We start from the raw sequence: 27,493 nt of genomic DNA, 5'->3' as shown, positions 1-27,493 counted from the left end.
AATCAATATGCAGAAGACTAACGTAATGTTCAACAGCCTCGGGAAGGAACGGCAGTTTACATTAGGTAGTGAAGTACTGGAAGCAATAGGCGAATATGTCTACTTAGGACAGGTAGTAACCGCAGATCCGGACCATGAAAAGGAAGTAACAAGAAGAATAAGACTGTAATGGAGCGCATTTGGCAAGCACTCGCAGATTATGACTAGCAGCTTGCCGGTATCGCTCAAGAGTAAAGTATATAACAGTTGCATCTTACCTGTACTAACCTATGGGTCTGAAACGTGGAGGCTAACCAAGAGAGTTCTACTTAAGTGGAGGACAACCCAGAGGGCTATGGAACGAAAAATGGTAGGGATAACATTAGGAGATAGGAAGCGTGCAGAGTGGGTCAGAGAAATAACTCAAGTTACCGACATTCTACTGGAAATTAAGAAGAAATGGGCATGGTCGGGCCATGTAGTGCGAAGAGAGGATGACCGATGGTCTCTTAAGGTAACAAACTGGATTCCAAGGAAAGGAAAGCCTTGCACGGGGCGGCAGAAAGTTAGGTGGGCGGATGAGGTTAAGTTCGCAGGGGTCAAGTGGATGCAGCTAGCACAGAACCGGGTTAAGTGGAGAAATATGGGAGAGGCCTTTGACCTGCAGTGGGTAAAATCAGACTGATGATGATGATGATGACTGATGCGAAATGGACCACCTGTTTCTGTTCGCAGCTTGACGCCGCCAACCCAAAAACAGCGACGCTTACCATCTCCTCGACGCTGTTCTTCCCCTTCGGGAAACAAATGTGCGGCAAATGCGGATGAGGTCACCGGAGAATCAACGTTCTCAATGCCTCTCCCTGTGTTTATGTTAAAGAACATATACGAAGTATTCAGTGACGTCATCAGCAACATGGCATTCATGTACATTAAAGTAACAGTTTCTGTTATGAGCTTAGGATTCTACAAGCACTTGGGACGTAACGTTATGTTCAGGGGGAGTATAGCTGTGGTGTTCGGTGGCGTTGGCGGGGAATCATTCATGCCTCTGGGTGTGTGCTGCGCGAACGTTGTGAATGGCAGCTAAGCATTTTGAACCTAATATATAGTGTTACCTCGTTCCACACATGGAGTAATTCTAGTTATAGACGCTTTACAACGCTGTGGCGCAACGGGAAAAGAAGAATTTGTTCTTTACCAAAACGCTGCGTTCCAGTCTCCGTTGTTTTTTGGAATTTGGGACATAACCGGGAGGTGCCGCTCCCTTTTCCGCGCGGCGATGCAAGTGGACACTCATGGGCCTCCTGTGGAACCCGGTGCATCGGCAGCGGTCGCCCAGAGGAAGCGCTTCTACAACTCGAGTGACGCAAGCAGCCAGACCACCGTGCTGCACTCGGATGCTAATGATGACTCTTCTGCCGACGACGATGGGGTCGTGCCGGTGCTTAGCAAGAAAGCAAAGCAAACACTACACCATCGACAAGATTCGTCCTCATCAAGAACGTCCACGCTCATCACTACGCGAGGCCCTCCGACACACACTGTCTTGTTTGTGTCAGAGACGCCAACAGACAATCTAAACCAACTCAACAGGCGAGTCATGTCTGTGTTCCTTGAAAGCCTCGTCCCTGGAAAGATCAAAGACGTTAGAGTTAATCCTTACAAAAACATAATTGTCATTGATATCATGGAGCGGAGCGCATTGGAGAGATTGACCGCCATCAACAAACTCGGCGACATCAGAGTGCGCTCCCATATTCTTCAGGACAGTGGCACTATAGCACGTGTCATCTACAATGTTGACACCGATCTACCAGTCTTAATCAAACCAGCATCAAATAGCATCTCCATACTGCAAGTGCAGCGCCTCGGCAGATCGAAATGCATCAAGCTCACATAAAAGGGGGACTGTAGTTCATCGCATGTGAAGGTTGGACATTTTCGACACCCGGTCCGCCCTTTGGTGCCCAAGCCACTTCAATGCAGAAAGTGTATGAAGATCGGGCACGTAAGTGCGGTCTCCAAAAATTCCATCGTGTGTCCTAGATGCCCCGAGTCGCATAGCGGCGACATTTGCCGCGCGATTGCTATGAAGTGCGCCAACTGCCACGGCCCTCATGACTCCTCCTGAAAGGAATGCCCCCGCTTAAAGACAGAACGGGAAGTGCTGAAGCAAATGGTGCGTGATCAATATACACACAGAGAGGCCGCTGCTAAGGTGCGACGGCGTCGTTCGCGCTGCCGAAGATCATTTAAGAAAGCAATTAATTTTGATAGCAAGGCCTCGAGCACTCCCGCATCTTGTCCTACTCCTATGCCTGCAGTTTTAAATCAAGGGACCTCGACGGGCGGTGAATCTGGAGGTGGGGCCTCAGACGTTAACTGGCCACCACTACCAAAACCTTCGACGTGCGCTGGGCCAGGAAACTTTGCCGCGAACCGAATCTCCTGCACCTACTGCCGAGCTAGAGAAAAGTCATGATGTGGAGCATGTTCAAGACCTACAGGTAATTGCCATTCTCACGTCCATGATGAATGCAATCCGCGCTGTGCTATCTAGTCTGCACACACCAGCAGCACAGAATGCGCTACAGGTTCTGGACGCGCTAACACCAGTTCTAGCGGCTCTACAGTAGTAGACACAATGGCTCCCCCAGCATTAACTTTTGAAAAAAATCTCAAGGACGCCTCCATTTTTCAATGGAATGCTCGTGGGCTTCAGTCCCGAATTGCAGATATTCGACAATATGTTCATGAAAATCGCATCGCCATCTTTGTTATTTGTGAGCCGTATGTATTAAAGATTTTACGACTGTCAGGCTACGAGGCATTTGCATCTCCAACGCACCAGGGAAACAGCAAGATCATCATCTATATTCGGCGAGAACTCACATATGTAATCCATCCGGTTACTCCCAGCAACGACAACCAGTACGTTTGCCTGACAGTGAAGAAGCGCAATCTCACGTTTACACTTGTGGGTGCGTATATGTCGCCACCCAGTCGTTTTGACGCCACACGATTGAGCGACTTGATGGCGATTACACCTGGCCCTTGGATCATTATAGGAGACTTTAACGCTGACCACATGATGTGGGGAAGTGTTCGAATGAACCTCAAGGGAAGAAAACTTGTGTCCTTCGCCTCTGATCATGACCTGCAATGTCTTAATGACGGTACACCGACCTCTATTCGAGGGGCAACTTACAGCAGCTGTCTTGATTTAGCTTTCGTGTCTCGATGCCTTACCAACAACGGCCAATGTTTTGCAGATATAGAAACACACGGAAGTGACCACATTCCTACGTATGTGATCATTAATGGCCTTTCCACGTCCAAGTCTGTCCCACGATTACGCCACATCGATTGGTCGGCATTTCAAGCACTTATGGAAGATGCTTGCACAGCAGGCCTCTCTGCAAGTATTGAAGAGAAAATTAAGGAGGTCATGATAAACGCGACGTCTTTCTTCACCCCAGTGCCTACCTACACAAAGTTTGATACGGAATTACAGCGCCTGCGAGCATTGCGACGGAGGGCAGAGCGTAGATACCGACGCACGAAGTCGCGCCTCGACCTCAGAGATGCGAGGCGCCTGCAAAAGAAAATTCAGCGCCGAATTCAAGCCCTGCAGGGAAAACGTTGGCGGTCATTTTGTGAAACGCTTGATCTCCGCATGCCTTTATCACGAATCTGGAATGTCGTTCATGGTCTCCGAACATCCCCTAAACAGCTCTACCCATTCAAATCTGTCGCGCTCTATCAAAGACGTAGTGAGGTCGAGGTAGCAGAAGATTTCTGCGCTAGGGTAGCTGGCCAATCGACTTCAACGGCAACGCTACATTTCAACGATGTTCCAGCTTCACGGGATTCACGAATAGACCTTCCCTTCTCTGTGGAAGAACTTGACGCTGCGCTGGCTTCTTGCAGACGGTCATCATCGCCGGGTGCCGACGGTGTAACATACACTGCGCTTGGAAATCTTGGACAAGAAGCTAGGCACGCTCTTTTGGAATATTACAACAAATCATGGAGTGAGGGTACAGTTGCAGACAAGTGGAAGTGCAGTCGTTTAGTTCCGCTCCTGAAACCTGGCAAACCGCCTCTGGACTTGACATCATACCGTCCAATTGCACAATTGCACTGGCTAGTTGCGTTGGTAAAGTACTGGAAAGAATGCTGCATGCTTACACATATTGAGTGGTATCTGGAGCACTACCGCATATATCCAGATATAATGTCAGGGTTTCGACGTGGATGCTCTTCAATTGACAACGTGGTGGACCTGGTATCATCTGTACAACGCCAAAAAATTTCGAAGCGCTTACCCGCGGCGTTGGTCCTGGATATAAAGAGAAGAGCGCATATAACAAAGTCACTCACCAGGCCATTTTGGACGCTCTGGAAGCTGCCGAACTCGGCGGTCGTGTTTTTTGCTGGATACGCAGTTATTTATCCAACCGTTCTCACTTTATGCAGACTGACGATGGCCCAACATCTTCTCACTTCACTTCCCGTGGAGTCCCACAGGGTGGAGTACTAAGCCCAACACTGTTCAATGTGATTCTTGTCGGGCTTGTTGACTCAATACCACAGTCGGTGCAACTTTCAATATATGCGGACGACATCTGTATCTGGGCATCAGGAGTTACGCGCCCACAGGTTAGAGCGAGGCTTCAAAAGGCGGCAAGTATAGTTGCGTCCTACCTCCATCTGCAAGGTCTGCATATATTGCCACCTGGTGTCCCAGATGTTTTTAGGTGGCACCTAGAAGAAAAGGACGCCCAAGTTGTCTCGCGTGCTGTGCGCGGAACTTTGCCTGCTGGTTGAGCTTCGTCCCGTCGTCTTAGTCACATCTAGCCCTGTTGTCCGTGACATATTTTGGTGTCGGCGCAGGGTATCGATCCCAGTATATGTCCCGAAATCCTCCGCATACCCAGGATTCAGGTCCTGTGCCAATCGACACTCCTGTTCACCGCGCTAGCCGGAGGAACCTAGGCCTACCACCTGAGCACGGGCCGTTGGAGTTCAACACCGCAGGCGCCCCCTCGACTGGCTATGCAAGGAGCTCCAACTTACTGCAACCTGCAAAATCCACGACTGCCTCAGCCCTTCCACGGCAGTCAGAGCGAAGACGTCGAAGACTGGCTTATCCAATTTGAACGGGTCGCCTCGTTTAATCAGTGGGACGACGCCGCCAAGCTTCGAAATGTCTTCTTCAGCCTGGAAGATGGCGCTCGTACTTGGTACGAGAACCGAGAAGACGCCCTAACATCATGGCGTGAGTTCTGCCGACGAATTCGTGAGACCTATACCAGCGCGGATCGGCGAGAACGCGCAGAAAGGGCTCTACAGTCTTGTATACAGATGCCAAATGAGACTGTGACCATGTATGTGGAGGACATGACCCGGCTCTTCCGACGTTCTGACCCGGCAATGACCGAAGACAAAAAGGTGCGCCACCTTATGCACGGTATTAAAGAGCAACTGTTCGCTGGCCTCGTGCGTAATCCACCAAGGACTGTTGCTGAGTTTCTTTCAGAAGCTGTCACAATAGAGAGGACGCTCCAGCAGCGGTCTACCACTTACGACAGGCCGGTGGTCGCCGCTTCGGTTGTGGAGCCGTTTTCGGCCTTCGGGGCTACGCCGAACCTACGCGACATTATCCGCTCAGTTGTACGCGAAGAGCTCCAGAAGCTTTTCGGCGCTCCACAGCCGATGGTAGGCTCTGTAGCTAGCATTGTCCGCGAAGAGCTTCAAGCGTTGAAGCCCTCGGTAGCGTCCGCTGATCCACAACCTTTCCCCACGGAGTACCTGCGTCCAACTTATGCAGATATGGCGCGACGCCCTGCCACTGCTTCGGCGCCATTACCGCCACCCGATCAAGGCTCACTGTATTCCGCACACACTGAGCCGTTCGTCGACAACCGACGACCACCCCAGCGGAAGGCGGACCTGTGGCGCGCCCCACATCGCCAGCGCCTGTGTTTCCATTGCGGGGAGCCAGGTCATCTCTATCGCCAGTGCCCCTATCGACACCTTGGACTTCACGGATTTCCCATCGACATGCGTCGCCCTCCAATAGGCCAAAGACCCCGGGAGATTGAAGACTACTTAGCGCAGCAGCGCATGGCGCCAACTTCTCAGCGGCAGTCACGATCCACGTCCCCACGCCGACCATCGCCGCAGCGCGGGCCATCCTGGACGGCGCAGCGACGCTCGCCAAGTCCCCACCGGGAAAACTAAAGACAGCGACCTCCGGGGGCGAGGCCGCTTGCAATCGACGTGATGAAGACCCCCTGACAAGGAGACCTGTGAGCGATCTGGATTTTACGGCACCGACGACAGTTCCTACGCATGAACATCGACTCTCGCTGGACATACCCGTGCTTCTCGACGGCCATAAGGTTAGCGCATTGGTGGACACTGGCGCGGATTTTTCGATTATAAGCGGGAAGCTAGCAGCGCTTCTAAAAAAAGTCATGACACCATGGTCGGGCACGCAGATTCGCACCGCTGGCGGACATGTAACTCCTAGTGGCCTGTGTACGGCACGAGTTCAAATTCGCAGCTCCGCGTTTATTGTAAGCTGCCTCGTTATACCTGACTGCTCCCGTGACGTTATCCTTGGGGTTGATTTTCTCCGGGAGTATGGAGCTATTATCGATCTCCGAAAGCGCACAGTGACATTTTCAACCGAGAAAGCTGCTGATACTGGCGTCAAGAATCGCCAACGCCGCGCCGCCCTTCGAATTTCCGCCGAGAGCGTTTCGATTCCGCCACGCGCCAGTGTTTTTGTGACTGTTACTTGCGACGAACTGTGTGATGGGCATGCGGTCGCGGAAGGCAACCAGTCACTTTTGCTCACCCACGGCATCTGTACAGCGCGCAGCCTCATCCACCTCCGCGACGGCCGGTCTGATCTCCTGGTGACTAACTTCACCAACGAACCCCGGAATCTTTTTCGTGCTACTGCCATCGCGTTTGCTGACTCCTTAGCGGATGTTTCTGAATGTTTTACGTTTGGGGCTGTTAGCACTGTGCAGCCCCCACTTGACCGTCTTGATATTAGTCCGGATCTCTCGGACACACAGAATCGTGAGCTACGTGCCCTCCTACTAGAGTTCAGCTCTTGCTTTGCGTCCTCATCGAAAGTACGGCAAACGCCTCTCGTGAAGCACCGCATCATTACTCCTGACGACGCCCGCCCTATCCGCCAGCAGCCGTACCGTATCTCAACGACAGAACGTGAAGCGATTCAGACACAAGTTCAGGAGATGCTTTGTGATGGTGTCATACAACCATCCAACAGCCCGTGGTCATCCCCTGTCGTGCTGGTAAAGAAAAAAGATGGGACCCTTCGCTTCTGTGTCGATTATCGAAAGCTGAATGCCATCACTAAAAAAGACGTCTACCCGCTGCCCCGTATCGACGATTCGCTCGACAAGCTTCGTCGCGCCCAGTATTTCTCCTCCATTGACTTAAAGAGTGGGTACTGGCAGATTGAGGTTGATGAGCGGGACCGCGAAAAAACAGCTTTTGTCACCCCAGATGGACTGTACGAGTTCAAAGTGCTGCCTTTTGGCCTATGTTCAGCGCCGGCAACTTTTCAGCGCATGATGGACACCGTCCTCGCCGGCCTCAAATGGCAAATCTGCTTAGTCTATCTCGACGACGTTGTCGTATTCTCTGAAACCTTTGAATACCACCTCGAACGCCTGCGCGCAGTATTAGATGCCCTCCGGTCAGCTGACTTGACGCTCAAGCCCGAGAAGTGCCACTTTGGCTACAAAGAGTTGAAGTTTCTTGGTCACCTTGTGAGTGCCGCAGGCGTTAGGCCAGACCCCGACAAGACTGCTGCTGTCGCCAAATTTCCCGTTCCTGCAAACAAGAGAAGTTTGAAACGCTTCCTGGGTCTCTGCACATACTACCGCCGCTTCATCGCCGATTTTTCCAAAGTTGCCGCCCCCCTGACTCGCCTCACGCGCGATGATACACAGTTCGTGTGGGGCGCCGAGCAACAAGAGGCTTTTGCGGAGCTGCGCAGCCGACTGCAAACAAGCCCTGTTCTTGCGCACTTTCATGAAGACGCTGACACCGAAGTCCACACCGACGCCAGCAATATCGGCCTTGGCGCTGTACTCGTTCAAGACCAAGCTGGCGTCGAAAAGGTAATAGCGTATGCCAGCCGCACGCTCTCCCGCGCCGAGACAAACTACTCCACTACGGAAAAGGAATGCCTTGCGGTTGTGTGGGCAACCATGAAATTTAGGCCTTACCTCTACGGCCGCCAGTTTAAAGTTGTCACCGATCATCATTCCTTGTGCTGGCTGGCTAACCTCCGCGACCCATCGGGGCGCCTAGCACGATGGAGTCTTCGCCTCCAAGAATCTGAGTACACCATTGTGTATAAATCTGGCCAGAAGCACGAAGATGCTGACGCGCTGTCGCGCGCACCCGTCGATTTAGTCGATGAGAGCACGGACGATGAGAGCGGTTTTCTTGGACTGGTGAGTGCTTCACACATAATGACCCGACAGCGAGCTGACCCGGACCTCCGACCTGTCATTGACCACCTGCAGGGTCGCGCTGCTGATATCCCTCGGCAATTTGCTCGAAACCTGTCTGCTTTCTGTGTCCGGAATGGCGTTCTATACAAACAGAACTCCAGCACTGTTGACCGAGCGTTCCTCCTCGTAGTGCCAGCCGTCCTCCGTGCCGATATCCTTTTTGCCTGCCATGATGAGCCCACCTCCGGCCACTTGGGCTTTACACGCACACTCGCCCGAGTTCATCAAGCCTATTATTGGCCTAAACTCGCTGACGCCGTTCATCGCTACGTCAGAGGCTGTCGTGAGTGCCAACGTCGAAAGGCGCCACCTCTCAAGCCAGCGGGTTTGCTCCAACCTATTGCGCCTCCCCGAACACCGTTTGACCAAATCGGCATCGACCTTCTGGGCCCATTTCCGCTGACATCGGTCGGTAACAAATGGATTATAGTCGCGACCGACTATCTCACACGGTATGCGGAAACCAAGGCGGTGAAGCGTGGCACGTCATCTGAGATCGCCCAGTTTTTATGCAGCAGATCGTGTTGCGTCATGGCGCACCGTCCCAAGTAATCACCGATCGAGGCACGGCGTTTACGGCACAACTTATGCACGACGTATTTGAGCTGAGTCACACGAGCCATCGCAAAGCAACTGCTCATCACCCACAGACGAATGGCCTCACGGAGGGACTCAATAAAACGATCGCCGACATGATTGCCATGTACATAGACTCCCAGCACAAGACCTGGGACGAGATTCTCCCGTACGTCACATATGCCTACAACACTGCCATCCAAGAGACTACGCGTTTTACGCCATTTCGCCTGCTCTATGGAAGCGACGTTCATACGATGTTAGATGCCATGCTTCCGTGCTGCACGGATAATCCTCTCATCCCAGACGCTGAGCAGTTTGCTCAGCGCGCCGAGGAAGCACGTCAACTTGCCCGCATCCACATTCAGCAACAGCAGGGAAAGGATACGCGTCGCTACAACCTCCGTCATCGACACGTCACATACCAACCAGGAGAGCAAGTTTGGGTGTGGACACCGGTGCGCCGGCCCGGCTTGTCTGAAAAACTGATGTCGCGATACTTTGGACCTTACAAGGTTCTGCGCCGTGTCACAGAAGTGACATACGAAGTCCTTCCAGCGGGCACTGTGCAGACATCGCGTCGGCAACCACGCTCCGAGGTGGTGCACGTTGTCCGCATGAAACCGTATTTCACGCAGTAATGTGCGGTGTACTATGCACTCGTTTAGTTGTGTAGGGCACCGCCTCTGTTTTATATTCGTTTTCTGTACTGACTTGCATCGCTCATCGCTCGCGCCCAGTCTGTGCTTTCGTTTTTTTTAGGAGGGGGAGTAATGCCACCTGGTGTCCCAGATGTTTTTAGGTGGCACCTAGAAGAAAAGGACGCCGAAGTTGTCTCGCGTGCTGTGCGCGGAACTTTGCCTGCTGGTTGAGCTTCGTCCCGTCGTCTTAGTCACATCTAGCCTTGTTGTCCGTGACAATATCAACTGAAAAGTATTCGCTAATTGCATTTACACGCAAGAACATGTCACCTTACACCGTACGCATTGATGGTAAAGCAATACCCTACGAAAGCAGCCATCGCTTTCTGGGAGTGATTATCGACAGAAATCTTTCGTGGACTCCCCATATTTCATTCATGAAAAAGAGGATGACAGCAATTGCTCACATACTTGCCTTTATTGGGGGAAAGCCATGGGGAGCGTCCGTGTGGTCGATGCTCCAGCTGTACTATGCATTAATTATGGGATTTCTTCGGTACAGCTTACCTGCACTTGGAAATGTCAGGAAAGCCAACTTAGGAATTCTACACAACGTTCAAGCTCAAACTCTGCGAACCTGCCTGGGATTGCCGAAATGTGCCTCTACGGCTGCTACCATTTTGATTGCTCAGGAGCATCCAATATCTACCTACCTAACAGTTGACGCCCTGAGGGCATCAACTACATACCCGGTTTCTCTGTCATCATTTGGCCAGTCTTCCTATTACCAGGCAGCGTACATCGTTTGCAGAGACCGTTGATGCGCATCGCGCTATTCTGCCCTCCCAGTTTACACCCGCATCTAGACCGTCCTCTCCACTGTGGAGCCTGCATCAACCGCACGTGCTTCTTTCAATACCCGGCATCAGGAAGAAGGTCGAGCTATCGCCGACAGAACTAAAACAAATCACTCTTGAATACTTCCATGAGTACCATGCAAATCGTATGCACATCGACACCAACGGTTCAGTGAATGCCGTGAGTTCTTCAGGCTCCATGGTCATACCCGCAACTACTACAGAAATAAAAGTTAGGACAATTCACCGCACTTCTTCAACAGCCGCAGAACTAACCGCTCTATGTGTCACTATTAGGCATATCAGTCAGCAAAGCCCTCAACAATGGTCTATTTCACAGATTCAAGAGCAGCTCTGCAAGCCTTGAAAGCGGCTCTTCGCCGTTTAGCCCATGAGCAACTCGCCGCGGAAATAGGACAACTTCATTACTATGCCACAAATAGAGGACAAGAAATCATCTACCAATGGCTTCCAGGACACAGCGGCATAGCGGGCAATCTCCGGGTGGACGAGGTCGCACGAACAGCCCACCAAGGCTGCGATTGTGCGTTGATTCCATTTTCCAGGGCAGACGCAGCGGGCAGGCTTCGCGCACTTGCGCGGGAACACACGCTCTCCATGTGGAATTCTTACCAGTTTGCGAACTGCTGCTTAAAATCCCTGGACCCTGACCTGAAGCTCCGGCTTCCACCTGGCCTACCCCGATGTGAAGAAACTTTGCTGTGCCGCCTGTGGGTTGGTGTAGCATTTACAAACTCTCATTCTTTTGTGATAGGAATGGTAAATACGTTAAAACAGATGCTTGGGCAAGTTGGTAACTCATTTTGACCGGAACAGCGCGCACTAAGTCTTAGTGCGCGCTGTTCCGGTCAAAATGGTAAATAGCCCTGCATGCACAAACTGCGGGTGAGAAGAGACTATAGGCCACATTCTTTCTGAGTGCCCCATATACAGCGAGGAAAGACAGTGCCTATGCCATGCGCTGGAGCATCTAGATGGACGACCACTAACTGAAATTAAGATCCTAGGTCTCTGGCCACGGCGATCGTCTGCGGTGAAGGCCTCCCAGGCACTGCTCCGCTTTATGAAAAGCACAGGACTGATCGAAAGGCTATGATTTTTTATGTTACGTGATATTGTCGAGTAAACAGCGACCCTTACAGTTGCGTCCGAGGTCCAAGGCGTGGCAAAGGTTCTACGAACAGCGTCAGAGTTCTAACTCGAGGTTAGCACACTTCTTCCTCTCACACTTCTGCGCTTCTTTGTCGTCAACGCATGCTACATTAGCCCCCCCCCCCCCCCCCCCCGTGCGAAAAGCATCGTCCCGATGCTAGATTGAAAGAGGGACAGAGTAAAAGGGGCTGCTATCTGGCATGAAAAGGCTTCAAGCGGACCACGTGGACCACTTCAGAACGCTTGGGACGCCGGGGCTCTGGTTCCTCGTGCGGAACGACTTCATAGTCCAGTTCACTAACGCGTCGAAGAACGCGGTAGGGGCCGAAATAACGGCGCAAGAGTTTTTCGCTGAGTCCGCGTCGTCGAATGGGGCACCAAACCCAGACAAGGTCACCTGGCAGATAGTCTGCAGTCCGCCGCCGCAGGTTGTAGCGTTGTGCATCTCGGCCTTGCCGCTGCTGTATTCGCACCCGTGCAAGTTGACGGGCCTCTTCGGCACGCTGTAGAAAAGGGGCGACATCATCATTTGGATTTTTGTCTATGTGGGGCAGCATGGCGTCGAGCGTGGTCGTCACTTGTCGGCCGTAAACTAGGCTGAATGGAGTCATGTTGGTAGTTTGCTGAACGGCGGTATTGTATGCAAATGTTACATACGGCAATACTTCGTCCCATGTCTTGTGATGGACGTACACATACATTGACAACATATCGGCAATGGTCTTGTTCAAACGTTCTGTCAGGCCGTTTGTTTGCGGGTGGTATGCAGTCGTGCGACGATGATTGGTGCGACTAAGAACAAGGATATGCTGGATGAGCTCTGCAGAAAATGCAGCTCCTCTGTCAGTAATGAGTACTTCTGGTGCGCCATGTCTCAGGACAATTTGAAGAACGAAAAATTTCGCCACTTCAAAAGCGGTACCACAAAGAAGAGCAGCGGTTTCTGCGTAGCGGGTCAGGTAGTCAGTAGCTACTATAATACACCTGTTCTCACAGGTCGAAGTAGGAAACGGTCCGAGCAAGTCCATCCCTATTAGCTGGAATGGTCTGAACGGTGGCGTAATGGGCTTTAAAAGACCGACTGGCCTCAGAGGCGGAACCTTTCGACGTTGCCAGTCACGGCAAGTTCGAACATAATGCGTTACATCGCTTGACAAACGTGGCCAGTAATACCGTTCTTTAATTCTGGATATCATCCGAGTGACTCCCAGGTGGCCGGATATGGGTTCGTCGTGGCAGACTTGAAAAATCTCATCCCTTAAGCTTGCTGGTACAACGAGGAGGTATTGGCGACTGTTGGCTGTAAAATTCTTCTTGACGAGAACGCCATCACGGAGACACAGAGAAGACAAAGTACGACGGAAAGGCCTAGGGACCATGCTGCCGGCACCTTGAAGAAAGTCGATTACCTGGCGAAGTTCGGGATCATTCCGTTGGTCATCGGCAAAATTGTCTGAACTAATTGCACTCAGAAATGCGTCGTCGTCACCTGAGGCGTCCGAAGCTGGTTGTACAGGAGCACGAGACAGGCAGTTGCGTCTAAATGCTTACGACCTGACTTGTAGGTTACAGTGATGTCGTATTCTTGAAGTCGTAGGCTCCACCTGGCGAGACGCGTAAAAGGGTCTTTAAGGCTTGTCAGCCAACAAAGCGCGTGATGGTCGGTCACCACTTTGAAGGGTCTGCCGTACAGGTATGGTTGAAACTTCGAAATAGACCACACGATGGCCAAGCATTCCTTTTCAGTGGCAGAGTAGTTTGTCTCAGCCCTAGACAAAGCCCGACTAGCGTAGGCGATCACACGTTGTTCACTGTTCCGTATCTGTACTAGGACAGCGCCCAAACCGGCATTGCTCGCATCCGTGTGGAGTTCGGTGTCTGCGGTTTCATCGCAATGTGCTAGAACTGGAGGTGACTGTAGGCGACGTTGAAGCTCCTGTAATGCGTCCATTTGCTGGTCGCCCCATGTGAACGGCATATCAGCCTTAGTAAGAAGTGTAAGGGGGGCGGCTATTTTAGAAAAGTTTTTCACGAAACGTCGATAATATGCACATAGCCCAAGAAAGCGTCGCACTTCTTTCTGGTCCCGCGGCGTCGGAAAATTGGCAATGGCAACTGTTTTTTCAGGATTCGGCAGAACTCCCGCCTGGTTCACGACATGGCCCAAAAACTTCAGCTCTTCATAAGCAAAATGGCATTTTTCGGCTTTCAGAGTGAGGCCCGACGATTGGATGGCGTCTAGTACTGCGTCTAGGCGACGCAGGTGCTCCTCGAAATTCGGGGCAAATACAATTACGTCGTCCAAGCATACAAGACATGTCGTCCACTTGAGATCTCCAAGAACGCTGTCCATGAGTCTCTGAAAGGTTGCGGGCGCGGAGCAAAGGCCGAAGGGCATGACCTGGAATTCGTATAGCCCGTCAGGTGTAATGAAAGCAGTCTTTTCGCGGTCCCTCTCGTCGACCTCTATCTGCCAGTATCCAGACTTGAGATCCGTGGAGGAGAAGTATCTTGTGTTGCACAGACGATCTAAGGCGTCATCTCTTCTGGGCAAAGGGTAAACATCTTTTTTCGTAACGTTGTTCAGTCGGCGATAGTCTACGCAGAACCGAAGTGTGCCATCTTTTTTCTTCCCAAGTGCCACAGGTGCAGCCCAGGGGCTGCGGGAAGGGCGAATGACATCGTTATCGAGCATTTCCTTCACTTGGTCTCGGATGGCAGTACGTTCTTTAGGGGAAACTCGATAAGGCGACTGGCGGAGTGATCGAACAGCTTCGTCTGTAATGACGCGGTGCTTTGCAAGGTGGATTCGACCGACGCGTGATGATCGGGCAAATGCATTAGAGTAGCGACGGGGCAGGTGCCGTAGTTTCTCTTGATACTTTCGAGGTAATGCCTGGTTTATATTGTACAGAGGTTCAGTGTTGTCGGAGGGTTCTATTGCTGAAGCGCTGGTGAAATTGCATTCATAACTAGTGTCAGTTATGGCGTCGAGATATGCGACAGTTGTCCCTCTGTTCAGATGTTGATGTTCATTGCTGAAGTTCGTGAGAACATCAACTTTGCCATTTTCAACAAAAACAACTGCCCTGACAACGGCGATGCCTCTTTCAATAAGCAGTTTCTGTTTTGTCTCGACGATACCTTCTGTATCTTGCATTGGGATGGAACCCACGGAGACCAGGATGCTTGAACGTGGGGGCACACTAACATGGTCATCAATAATGTGGAGTGCAGCGGGGAGCAGGCTGTTGGATTCGATAGCATTCTCAACTGAAAATCTTATGGACTTATTCTGCAGATCGATAATGGCGCCATTTTCGGTTAAAAAGTCCATACCTGGGATGGCGTCACGGGAACACTGAGCCAATACAATGAATGTCGCCAGAAAGGTTTGCCCTTGTACAGTGATCCTCGACGTGCACACTCCCGTGGGCATAATGAAATGTCCGCCAGCGGTGCGTATTTGCGGGCCACCCCATGATGTTGTGACCTTTCTGAGAGCTTTGGCGAAGTGTGCACTTAGAATTGAATAATCGGCGCCAGTATCGACTAGAGCAGTGACGTCTACGCCATCAACGGAGATCTGCAGGTCGGCAGTTTGTTGTGTCGGGTGGCGACAGCTTCGTGGGGTTCGGTCTCGACTTCGATGCTCTGAAGGAGTGGTGGGGCGAATGTCGGCGTCGTGGTTACGTTGAGGATTAGCGGAATTTCGTAGCGGCGTCGATTCTGGTGGTAGCCGTATGTAACTAACTGTAGTTTGCAGTGAAGAACTGTCGTGGGTCTGTGGAGGATCTTGAAATTTTCGCACTGTAGCAGCCGTACCTCCAGAGGCTGCTGCATCTAGTTTCCCCTACGGGGACTTTGGAGTTCCTCCTGGCGTCCAGGAGAGCTGTAACGGCGAGGCGACGGCGACCGGAAGCGGCTTGGGCCTGTGTCGGAACGCGAAATGTATTCTGCGATATCGCGTGGCCGCTGGCCAGGCAACGGACGACGGGCATCAAAAGAAAACCCACGGAGGCCGAGTTCCCGGTAGGAGCAGCGGCGACACAGGTGTCCAGCTTCGCCGCAATGGTAGCACAGCGGTTGGTGTTCGGGCGTTCGCCAGATATCGGTCCTTCGGCGGCGTACGCTCGGCCGGGAAGACACATGGGCGACCGGTGCGCGAGGTTCGTAGGATGCTGTCGAAGGCGGCAGGTAGCGGCTGGTGACCGCGGCGTAGCTCAGGGTCTGGAGCAGCGGTGTAGCTACGACGGGTTCAGGCGCGGCGACGGGTGCGGGCCCGGTGACGGGTGCGGGCACGGTGACGGGGGCGGGAACACCAAGCGCCTGTTGTACTTCCTCACGGATGATATCGGAAACTGTGGCAACCTGTGGCTGTGGAGGAATCCGCAGTATTTGGCCACCTCTTCCCGGACTATCGCCCGGATCGTATCACGCAGCGATTCTGACGAAAACTGTACGGCTTCACCTGCACTCACGGCGTTCATAGACACTGTAGCGCCCTGGTATTGCAGGGCGCGCATGTCAAGTGCCTTTTCGATGGTAGACGCCTCACTTATGAATTCGGCGACAGTTGTTGGTGGACTTCGCACCAGGCCTGCAAATAACTGCTCTTTAACACTTTGCATCAAAAGGCGCACTTTTTTCTCTTCTGACATGACTGGGTCCGCGCGTCGAAAGAGTCGCTTTATCTCTTCGGCGTAGGCCGTAACAATTTCATTCGGATGCTGTATACGGCTACTTAAAAGCAGTTTCGCTTTTTCCTTGCGAAACGTGCTGGTAAACATACGCAAGAATTCTGCCTTGAATGTGTCCCACGTTCGGAGTCCGGCTTCGTGATTTTCGAACCATGTCCTCGCAGAATCCTCCAGTGCAAAGTAGACATGGCGAAGCTTCGAGTCAGAGTTCCAGACGTTGAAGGCAGCCACCCGGTCGACCTGCTCCAGCCAGTCTTCAGCGTCTTCATGGGGCAGGCCGTGGAAATGTGGTGGATCCCGCTGGTGGTGGAGCAGGACAGGAGTTGTCGATACCGGGGGATTCATCGCGCTGACAGAAATGCTCCTTGTTGGTCTGTGGTCAGGGAGAGGACCACACTCGGGAGGCAGACCTTGCAGTCGGCGGCTGCTCTGGTGTACTGGGGTCTCCACCTTAGGGGTGCGTCCTGGGCTTGTAGGGGCCGTCCGGCTCATGAAAATCGTACCCCGCACCTCCACCAGATGTCGCGTAAACAGCGACCCTTACAGTTTCGTCCGAGGTCCAAGGCGTGGTAAAGGTTCTACGAACAGCGTCAGAGTTCAGACTCGAGGTTAGCACACTTCTTCTTCCTCTCACACTTCTGCGCTTCTTTGTCGTCAACGCATGCTACAATATGCCTTTGAACTGATGTGATGTGACATGTCTGATGCAACTGTACTGTCATCACCCATCCCTCTCTCACCCACAACTTTTATACCCATCTACCCCTCTCCCCCAGTGCAGGGTAGCAAACCAGTTACTTTACCGGTTAACCTCCCTAACTTTCCTCCTCATCTTCCTCCTCCTCCTCCTGTGGCGCAATGCTAGACTGCCGCAGCAGACAGATCTTTCTGAATACTACGTTGATGTCAGCGGCCCAGGCCTCGGCACCCGATTTGGGAACGTTTCCTGTTTCTGAAGATTGAAGGCTCCGCCTTCTAGGAAACGGGTCTGCGAGAAATGGTCTCGCCTGACAAGCCATAAAAACACCGCATTATTCCGGGTTAACAAAAATGCACTTTCTAACGATAAAACATTAGAACACACTGCAAAGCGATGCATACAATCCAGGCATGCAGCAGCGCTACGCCATGATTACAAAAGGAGGGGGGTTTGTGCCCTGATACGGCGCGGAAAGGAACAGCAATCTAGGATGCGCGAATACTGGGATGGGGCACGGCATAATCGCTCCTAGCGGCGCCAGAGACATTAATCGCGTGTGACAACAGCTCACGCACACAGCGTAACACTTATTCGGTGGTACCGCATACGTCTTCATCCTGGTAAGGCTCTACTACGCCGTCGGCGTTCACCCGGCATGCATCGTACCGCTTGCTGACAGCACGACCGCGGCCCAGGGCGCTGTCTTGCCATTCTTTGGTTTGGCCTTGCGCTACCCTCATTAAGGCTCCCTCTCGAAAAGAGCACATTGCACGCCCCGCGAGAAAGACTACACATGCGTAGTTGCGCTACCTCCGCGCGCACCATGATGAAGTGGAAAAAGCGCACGTAGTTAAAACGTCCGTGAGGCTCACTCTCAGTCGAGTACATGTCATGCACCGCGATAAAGTCTGCACATGCGCCGTTGCGCTACCTCCGTGCGCACCAAGACGGAATTGAAGGAGCGCACGCAGTTAAAAAGGCCATGAGGGGCGCGGGAGCCTCACAAGATACAATTGTACCGGCGATGTCCGTAGAATTCACCCAAGTTGTTTCATCTACAGATCATTTCAACGTGAGCATTTCAACGCCGTAGTCGAATTTACAACGCTTACCTGTGCTAAGAAGAATGTCTTGGTGCCTCGTTGCATAGCTACATTAACCAGAGGCCACACTTTACTGAGGAATGAACTATTCAGGCGAGTCAGCCGTGTTACCTCGTGACATGAAACTGGCCCATTTCGAGAAAAATGTGGCGAATTACGTGATGGCAATGAGGGACTGTGCTCTTGAATAGAAAATACAACCCTTTGCATAGTTTTGAACCTAAGCGATGATAAAAACATCTTTGGGAACAAAAGAGCGCCGAATTTTGACGGACCTGCTTTCCAAGCAGGTTTACATTTCAACTTCGCCAGGGATCGTCCACCACTGATTCCAGCTTCTCGCATTCATCATTTGATCTGATACTGGAGCCTCTCGCCCGATCAGACAGAAGCCCTATACCGTGTGTCGCCGAGCAAATGTCAGCTTATCAACGGACAAGTTCATGACATGCACCAACGTGGTGTGATCCAGGAATCTTCAAGTCCTTGGGCGTTCCTTAAAAAAGACAACACATGACGCTTCTATGTGTACTATTGTCGGCTTAATGCCGTAACCAAAAAAGTTGTGAATCCGCTTTCACGTATTACCGATGGACTCGACTGTCTACACTCGGCGTCATACTTCTCCTCGGAGGAGTTGAGATCTGAGTACTCGCAGATGCCAATGAATCCGACCTACAAAGAAAAAGAGAATCTGGGACACCCGATGATCTTTATGAGTTCACGTAATGCCCTTTGGATTGTGCAATGCGCCTGCCACGTTTGAACGGTTCATGGACATCATTCTGCGCGGACTGAAGTGGAAAATTGGTGCTATTTGGACGATGTTGTGATCTTCGGCAAGACCTCCCAGGAGCACAATAGCCGCCTTGCCATCGTTGTTGACTATAGATTCAGTTTCGGTAATCTGCAGCGCAAGAGAGTCATAGACACTTCACATAGTCTTGAAACACTTATGCGGCCACGCCAAGGCCATCTGAGGTCTTAGTAATCTGGTGCAGAAAGGAGAGGCTCGTTACTGAGGTAATGGAGACGTTAGAAATTTTGAAATCGTGCTTAAGTTAAGTAAACGGTATTAGGTATTAACAGGAGCTGTTGGCGGGCTAGTTGGTGAATGTCTACTGTAGTCATGGTGAAATTGCGCAACAAACACGACACAAAAGTAAGAGGGACACGTAGCCCGTGCTACGTGTCCCTCTTACTTTTGTGTCGTGTTTGTTGCGCAATTTCACCATGACTACGGTATTAGGTATGAATAGAACAAGAGGTCCACTAAGAGCGGATTTTGCTAAAAAATCTGCCCTTTCATTATATGTTAATACCGCAGTGACCAGGGACCCATAGAAAACGCAAATCTGAAATGTGAGGAGGAAGAAAAAATAAAGGGAACGGCAAAGCAGAATGTCCTTCGAATTTTCGAGCGATGACAGCATGGATAGGCAGTCAGAAAGAAAAATAACCTTAGAAATACTACTAGAGATTTTAGATAAGGCCATCTAAATGGCCAGAAACTCAGCAGCGAAAATTGGCGGACAGTCTGGTACCCGAAGTGAATAACTCCAGTCAAGAGCCTGGGAGTATATGCCAATAGCTGCTTTTTCATCCTGCTAAGACGCATCTGTAAAAATGGCAACATGGCTCAGAAAATTGTCTAGGGAATCCTCTATAAGGGCATTTATTACATTGGGAGACAAATTCTTAGCATTCCCTAGGAGGGTGTCATCAAATGAGATTATAGTATCAGGCCGCCGGTGGTTAACTTGTACTAAAGCTGTTACTGATACTGAAAGTCTCCACAGCAGGGAATTAGTAAACACAACCTGAGGGAGCTTATACCTAGGCCAAATATTATCAAAGAAGTATCATGGGATCGAAGTAAATATTGGGTTACCCACTCCAGAGACTGGCTCCAAAGACCTTAAATATGTTCGCACAGTTAAAAGCTGAAAGCGCGAATATAGATTAAGTATCCGAGCTCCCAAGTATAGCAAAGCATTGACAACTTATTTGGGCAGACCTAAACAAAGGAGCACAGCTCATCGTTCCAAAACAAACAGGGGCTCAAGCTTGTACCTTGGGCATCCAGAAAAGCGAATGGAGACGAATTGAAGTATTGGTCGTACATAGGTCTTATAAAGCTAGAGCAGAGTGTCCCGACGCATACCATATTTCTTATTGCTGATTCTTATCAACCGGCCAAGGGCGCGTTCACCTTGAAGCACAAGGCTCCTAATTTGAGGCCTGCAGTCTAACAGTGGGCCGTATAATACACCCAAATATTTAATAGATTCAACCTGCGGGATTAGGAGCGAATGATAAGGCAAGGAAATGTTGGGGATTGTCTGTGGAAATACTAGGACGGCACATTTGTTGACATTTAAAGTTAGCCTTAGGATGTCCAACCAGACCTCCAGTGCATTTAGATAATCTTGCAACAAATGTTATAGGTTGTGAATATTTGTGGCAGAAGCAACAAAAGCTATATCGTCTGCATACACATAAACTTTGACGGCCAGGTGGATAGGAATGTCACGCATTAGTATATTGAACAATAACGGCGACAGGACTGCTCCCTGGGGTACACCTCTTGACTGAGTGTAAGCGCTGGAATGTAATTGTATTCTTTGTGGAGAAGAATGATCTATCCTTTAAAAATTCCCTAATCCACGCAAACATGCATAATGGAGGATGTAGATCAGCTTGCTTATGAAGCAAAATGCTGTATTCTACGCTGTCGTACACCTTGGCAATATCTAAAGTAACTAAAGCTGAAACCTCTTTTTGCTCATGGCAACGCTAATACGAATCTCCAAGTCTACGTGTACGTTCCAAATCGAGCATCCCTGTCGGAATCCAATCTGAGCCTCGCTAAAGCCTGGGAAGGATAGAACATGATCCGTGAGACGAGAGCAGACTATCCGTTCTATAAGCTTAACTAAATTTGACGTGATAGCAATCGCCCGAATGTTATCGAGATCAAACCCTTTCGCCTGGCCTTTCAGTAGTAAAATTATTTTCGATGTTTTCCAAACTTGTGGAATCCGAGCTTTTTCCAAAGACCAATTCACAATCTGCAATAGGTCCGAGGCAAAGTTTTTGTACCGTATTTTCAGCATGGCAACATATATTCTGTCAACTCCAGGGGCAGCCGATTGCAGGCAGGTAACTACAGACATTAATTTAGATATAGTTACCTCAGTGAAGTTTATACCAAACTGCAATCGGGCTGAATGAAAGGTAGTGCAAGCTTGAAAACGCGCCGCAAGGCCTTGGGCAATTGATTCCAATTGATTTAATTCATCTTTTTTAGACAAAACAGTGGACTGGGTGGTATAAAAGGAGGGCAAAACGTTTGTACGTTCCATGTATCTATAGAGATTTCCGGTTGACCGGGTTAGGCAAATAGGTGTTCAGATTCGCATTATATTGCCGCGTGCCTAGCGCCGCGCGACAGCCGTGCTTGGTGCCGACGACGACGAAGCGGTTGTTGGCACGAGCGGCGCGCTAGTGCTGAACATGTAGCCACTGTAGTGTAGCTCCGATGACCCTCGGGTCTTACTTTCACGGTACCGTGTACCTTGACGGCTCCCTGTGGCTTGAGTCGTGACACTGGTGGAGGTGCCATTGTTGACCCCTTCTCCTGCGGATGACCCGGCGTGGCCGCCTCTCGTGACCACTCCAGTTCATCGTGTAAGCCGGCGGCTCCGAGGCCTACCCCCCGAAACCTTCCCTCTTGACGAAGAGCCCCTAGCTTCTAACCTAGCTATGGTAACGAGCCCGGCCGCCCATAACATGACTGTCCCTTCCACCCCTTCGTCCTGTCTCATCCTTCAGACCCCACTTACCCCTAAGCCATTTCACGGTGAGCAGTTTGAAGACGCCGAGGACTGGTTAGCTCACTACGAAAGGGTCGCGACATTTAACGGCTGGGACGACGCTGCAAAAATGCGAAACGTCTACTTCAGCCTTGAAGACGCTGCTCGGACGTGGTTCGAGAACCGCGAGGCTACATTCTTTACGTGGCCGGCCTTCCGAAGCCAACTCCTCGGTACGTACGCCAACAGCGACCACCGGGAGAACGCGGAGCGTGCCCTGACCTCTCGGGTTCAGCGTCAAAACGAAGGGGTCACAATGTACGTTGAAGACGTCATGCGCCCTTTGCCATCGCGCCGACCCGTTCATGAGTGCAGAGAAGAAGGTGCGGCACCTGATGCACGGCGTCAAAGATCAGCTTTTTTCTGGCCTCGTGCGGAACCCGCCTACCACCGTCGCGATGTTTCTGTCTGAAGCTGTGATCATGGAGAAACTGCTACAGCAGCGGTGCAGTCAGTGTGCTCGGCTACTGAATTCCCTCTCCGTACCCCCGCCGACTTATCACACCGACTACAATCCCTTGGCAGATTGAGCTCCCTTCGCGACCTCATTCGCACCGTAAGGAGCTGCAGCAACTCCACGGGACATTTGCCCCAGGTCTGGCTTCTCTGGCCAGCGCAATCCGTGAGGAGGTCCAGAACGCACTTACGCCACCGATAAGTACAGTCGTTCAACCGCCGCACCCGGGCCTCACGCAGCCGATGAGTTATGCTGATGTCACACGCCGCCCAGCTCTGCTTCCTACTCCTTCTCCTTACAATCCACCCGAGGTCACTGTACATGCTGCAGAACCGCCGGCCCACTGGGCATATCGGCGCCAGGCGCCCCGAAAGACTGATATCTGGCGCGCTGCAGATAACTGCCCTCTATGCTATCATTGTGGCAAGGCTAGTCACCTCTACCGGCAGTGCCCTTATCGCCAGATGGGCCTGAGAGGATTTGCTCCCGACAGCCCTTGTCCACGATCTGGTCAACGGCCTCAGAACATCGCCGAGTACATCACCCGCCAGCGTAGTTCGCCACATTCTCCTCGTCGTCAGTCGCGATCGCCTTCGCCACGCCGCTGTTCGCCCTCTGGGCCACGTTATACCGCTGCACACCTTGATTCTTCGAGCCCTCATCGGGAAAACTAGCTCCGGCGACCTTTGGGGGCGAGGCCGGCGCACACCGATTCGCCGCAAAGCTTCCACCGCCGCACCACTTGATTCGTCGCGACATCGAACGCCGAATTCCCGTCCAATTTTTGTCGCACAGACCAGATCACTCCGACGTCGTCCGCATCGCTGACCATTTATCAACGCCATGTCGACTAAATCGCCCCGACGCAGACCATGCCGCCCAGCTTCTGCCGCCGCCCCGCTCGCATCACTCCTACCCGCCGTCCACATCGAACCACTCCTCACACCCTTCGAGCAAGTGGGCATGGACCTTTTAGGCCCATTTCCTTTATCTTCGAACGGACACAGGTGGATCGTAGTCGCCACAGACTACTTACCACGCTACGCTGAAACGAAAGCCCTTGCCCCAGGTACTGCCGGCGAAGTTGCTCGATTCTTTATGAACGACATTGTGCTCAGACACGGTGCACCGTCGACCATCATTACTGACCGAGGAAAGGCATTTACAGCCCGGCTATTGTGGTACACCTTACTTCTCAGTCATACCGAGCATCGCACAACAACTGCGTATCACCCTCAGACAGATACATTAACAGAACGACTAAACAAAACCTTGGCGGGCATGATCTCAATGTACATCGACGTTGAACATAAAATGTGGGACGAGATCCTGCCGTATGTCACCTTCGCCTACAATACGACGTTGCAGGAAACCACGAAGTTTACGCCGTTCCGTCTCGTATACGGCAGGGAGGCCCGCACGATGTTGGAAGAGATGCTCCCATGCGGGGATGAAGCGGTCGAACCCGATGCCGCCCATTTCGCTGTACAGGCCGAGCAAGCCCGTCAGCTGGCCCGCTTGCACATCAAGGAGCAGCATGCCACCGACGCTCGATACTATAACCTTTGGCACAGGGAAGTCCACTACGAACCAGGGGACCAACTGTGGGTGTGGACCCCCGTGCGCCACAAAGGCTTGAGCGAGAAACTACTCCACCGCTATTTCGGACCCTACAAAGTCCTGCGCCGCTTAAACAGCGTTAATTACCAAGTCATTTCAGATGGTCAGTGTTCGGCGTCAGCGGCCTGAAATTGTGCATGTGGTGCGCTTAAAGCCGTACTTTTCGCGTGACTGAGCGCTTCCTGCAAGTGAGACCATGCGTTATTGTAAAGTTCACCTCACACCTAATTTTTTTTTCTCCTCTCACCTTGTCATTGGGACGATGTTTTTCTTTCACGGGGGGGAATAATGCCACGTGCCTAGCGCCGCGCGAAAGCCGTGCTTGGTGCCGACGACGACGAAGCGGTGGTTGGCACGAGCAGCGCGCTGGTGCTGGACACGGTCATCGGAGCAAGACGCAAACCTGACTCTCGGGTCTTACCTTCACGGTACCGTGTACCTTGACGGCTCCCTGTGGCTTGAGTCGTGACAATATTCCTCCTTAGCCTTGGACATTGTTCTTTTAAACGAAGCTGCAAAGAATTTGTAATTATTCCAGTTATTTGGGCACAGATTATGAGCTAGGCGCTTCCATGCGGCTTTCCTCTGACGATAGGCTTTTTCGCATTCTTCATTCCACCAGTTCGAAGGAGTCTTCTTTTATTGGCTGATTGAACAATAAATTCTGATCGCCGAGTTGCGTCTGAAACTGAACTGTCCTGAACTGAATCCTGAACTGAAACTTCAGGACTGCGATTCGATTTATCAGAAGGCTTCTCCTAGAAGGCTTCTCCTAGACATTTCTTCAACAGGATAATGTTGAGAAATTTACACGATGTACCAGTTGACCTAATCGGATTACATGCAATGTTGAAAGTGATTGGTTAGTGGTCACTTGACGTACCGAAGTCTATTGTAGACTATGATGATACTGCAATACCATTTGTAGCTAATGTTAAATCAATGGCTGAATGAGAATTTGCTCTCATATAAGTGTAGGCGCGGAACAATGAATACCATTTCTAGACAACCAAGAAGAAAGTAACTGCCCACTATAGTCTGTTCTGAAACCCAATATGACATTATGGGAATTGAAGTCCCCAGCCAAAGCTACATTTGAAATTATTGTCAGCAAAGCTTCTAAACACTATGTCCTACGGGCGCCTGTGGGAAAGTAGATATTTACAATTATGACCGGGACACACTGCGGGACAATTACCTTAACGGCAAGTATCTCACAATCAGGCCCAATAAATAATGAAGCCCTTTAGCACGATGAACTAGATTTGTTGAAATCAACGTTAACAAGTCTCCGCCTCTGCCGTTTGGGCGATCAGTTCTAAAAACACGGTAATTTTTAACTGTGAAAGGACGATTAGGAGAGAGCCAAGTTTCTTGCAGTAAGATAATATCAGGGGTAATTTTAAGAATAAGGGGCTGTAGGTCGTCGAAAGAAGATAAGATAGAGCGACAATTCCACTGGAGTACCGAGATTCTCGCCATGAATATTGCTTACCGGTCCCAGAAAAGCGTCTTCGTCGTCTTCTTTCACAGGCGCCTCAACGGGGGCTCGTGACAAGCAGTCTGCATCGGAGTGCTTGCGGCCTGACGTGTAGACGACTGTGATGTCGAATTCTTGAAGATGTAGGCTCCATCAGGCAAGGCGGCCGGAGGGGTCTTTCAAATTAGCCAGCCAGCAGAGCGCGTGGTGGTCGCTTAACACCTTGAATGGTCGACCGCATAGGTATGGAAAAAACTTAGAAGTAGCCCAGATGATTGCGAGGCATTCCTTCTCGGTTGTTGAGTAATTGACTTCGGCTTTTGTGAGGGACTTGCTAGCATAGGCGATTACGTTTTCCTGTGCGGCACTCTTCTGGACGAGAACGGCTCCTAGGCCCAAACTGCTCACGTTGGTGTGAATTTCGGTCTCGGCGCTTTCAACAAAGCGGCCAAGGACCGGAGGGGACTGCAGGCGGCGCTTGAGTTCGCCAAAGGCTTCTTCTTGCGGCGTTTCCCATTTAAAAGGTACGTCAGCCTTTGTAAGCTGCGTCAACGGTTCGGCGATGCGCAAAAAATGTCTGATAAATCGTCGCTAATAAGCGCACAGCCCAAGTTACCTCGCACTGCTTTCTTGTCAGCAGGTGGTGGAAATTGTGCGATTGCAGCTGTTTTCTCCGGGTCTGGCCAAACACCATCCTTGCTAGCGATGTGACCTAGCAACAGCAGTTCCTCGTAGGCGAAGTGGCACTTCCCTGGTTTTAACGTTAGTGCCGATGATTTGATGGTTTGCAACATTGTCTGCAGCCGTTTCAGGTGGTCTTCAAAGTTTGACGAGAAGACAACGACATCATCCAAGTATACCAGGCAAATCTGCCACTTCAAGCTCGCCAGCTGTCCATTACTCGTTAAAACGTCGCTGGTGCGGAGCAGAGGCCAAATGGCATTACCTTGAACTCGAGAAGGCCGTCCGGTGTGATGAATGCGATCTCCTCGCGATCTCGTTCGTCGACCTCAATTTGCCAATATCCGCTCTTCAGGTCAATCGATGAGAAGTACCTTGCATTGCAGAGCCGGTCCAGTGTGTCGTCGATGCGGAGCAGTGGGTAGACATCCTTCTTAGTTATGCTATTCAAGCGGCGGTAATCGACGCAGAAGCGAAGTGTGCCGTCTTTCTTCTTCCCCAAACGACTGGTGCCGTCCAGGGGCTATTGGATGGCTGGATCACGTCATCACGCAGCATTTCCTCAACTTGATCGCGTATGGCCTGGCGTTCTCGTGGCGATACACGGTAGGGGCTTTGACGTAGCGGTCGAGTGTTTTCGTCCGTGATAATGCGATGCTTCGCCAACGGAGTTTGCCGCACCTTTGACGCTGAAGAAATGCACTCGGTGTAGTGTTCAAGAAGAGTGGGAATCCGGTCTTCTCTCTCTCGGTCGAGCGCTGGGTTAACATCGAAATTGGCTGCTTGGCTCGGTTGGGTGCATCGTCTTCAAGTTGGCTGGGGAGGGCGAAGGCTTCTCGTGTGTCCGCTAGCTCGCCAAGGGAAGCCATTGTCATGCCCTTGTTCAGGTGCCGCTATTCGTCGGTGAAGTTCGTGACGAGGACATCAGCTTGTCCATGACGGAAACGGACGATCCCTCTCGCGATGCCAGGTCCTCTATCCAGTAACAACTGAGTGTTTCCTTCGACAACCTCTTCCGTGATTTTAACTTCTGTTGTAACCACAAGGATGATGACGCTTGATCGGGGCGGTATGGTAA

The sequence above is a fragment of the Amblyomma maculatum genome, chromosome 5 (assembly GCF_055883805.1).
Source record: "Amblyomma maculatum isolate TAMU_Amacu chromosome 5, ASM5588380v1, whole genome shotgun sequence".
Classification (NCBI taxonomy): Eukaryota; Metazoa; Arthropoda; class Arachnida; order Ixodida; family Ixodidae; genus Amblyomma; species Amblyomma maculatum.
This window is presented reverse-complemented; position numbering follows the sequence as displayed.